A 1,360-nucleotide genomic window follows, 5' to 3' on the forward strand; every position below is an offset into this window, starting at 1 on the left:
TGTGTGTCTCTATGTATGTATGTTCATACTCTTTGGCAAAGATTAAAAAGTATGTATCTATGGCCACAAATGTACTTTAAAAAAAATAAATAAATAAATGCACAATCTCTTAATAGGGAGGTCAGCCCTAAAACGAACACTACAAAAATCGGGCCCTAAAGGACCTTCGAAGCAAAAATCGGTCCCTAATGGGTCAAGCCCTGTACCTACGCGCATGCAACCTACCCCCCATTACCCTCCAATGGAAGCACCTTCCACCTCTGTCAGTGCGCTGCTCACTACTGGGTCGAAGTCTCGCACGATCGCGGCAAAATCCTGCAACACCCTCATAGCCCTCAAAATTGCACTCCCTCAATGCCACCCCCCACTACTGGCAGAATACAATACCATTCCTAACCTCCCACACCCCCAGTAGCACTGCAGAGCATATATACTGCCAGCTGGCGGCTAAGGTCGAGTTTAGATTGGTGGTATCGTCCAAGAGGGCTCTGTGCTAATTGTTTCCCAAAAAAGAAGCGTCTCATCAGCTGGCAGCCTCAACTCTAAACCACACATGTCTTGTAACCGGGCATCCCCACATGGTGTGGAGTTCAAGCTCCTTCGCTCTACCAGAGAGAGGACAGGAGGGGTTCACTGCTAGCCTCTTCGCCAAGCAGCCTGTAAGAGGGAGGCACAGGTGAGTGATTTTCCAAAATAGAAACGAGGCCTACCCACCCTACAACTCGATCTTTTGACTCAATCACCTTCGCAAAGTCTTGCAAAACCTTCAAAGTCATTGCCTTGATATTAGCAGCGCCTTGGGCCCCTTTGCAGGGCTCGTGGTGGAAGACAATTTTATTACTCACTTCCTAGACCCTTAAGAGGACCGCCGCACGAAGATACGGACAACAAGCTATGGCCAGAGTAGAGGGGAGTTTGTTAGCATGACCCAAAAGGGGAATACTCCATTGGGACTCAATAAAAAATCTATCCATTAGGCTAGCCAGTCTCACCCCCCTCTCCATCTTTGACCAAACTTCCCTTTATAGTGAGCACTTCTAGAACAGATGTATACTGTCCTCCAAGGCACTCTCACACAGCGGGCAGCACGGGCTCACCTCAACCCTCTTTGCTAACCTGCCCCTCAGAGGATGATGGCTTTGCTTGAGAGGCAATTGATGGAAGCAGAGAAAATGAGGGTTCGCAGTCGTTGATGAAGAAGAATTGGCAGCAGCGAAGATAGACAGAGTCATGGATGAGCAGGGCAGGGTGGTCACAGAGTTTTGGAAGATTATGGAGGTCTTCTCCAGAGTGGCTAGGATGGAGGAAGTGCTTGCATACATTGATTTTAGGGTATCAGAGGAACTAAATTCGCACTAAT

Source organism: Dipteris shenzhenensis, chromosome 9, assembly GCF_047967505.1.
Source record: "Dipteris shenzhenensis isolate YYH24624 ecotype China chromosome 9, Dip_SZ_1.0, whole genome shotgun sequence".
NCBI classification, from domain to species: Eukaryota; Viridiplantae; Streptophyta; class Polypodiopsida; order Gleicheniales; family Dipteridaceae; genus Dipteris; species Dipteris shenzhenensis.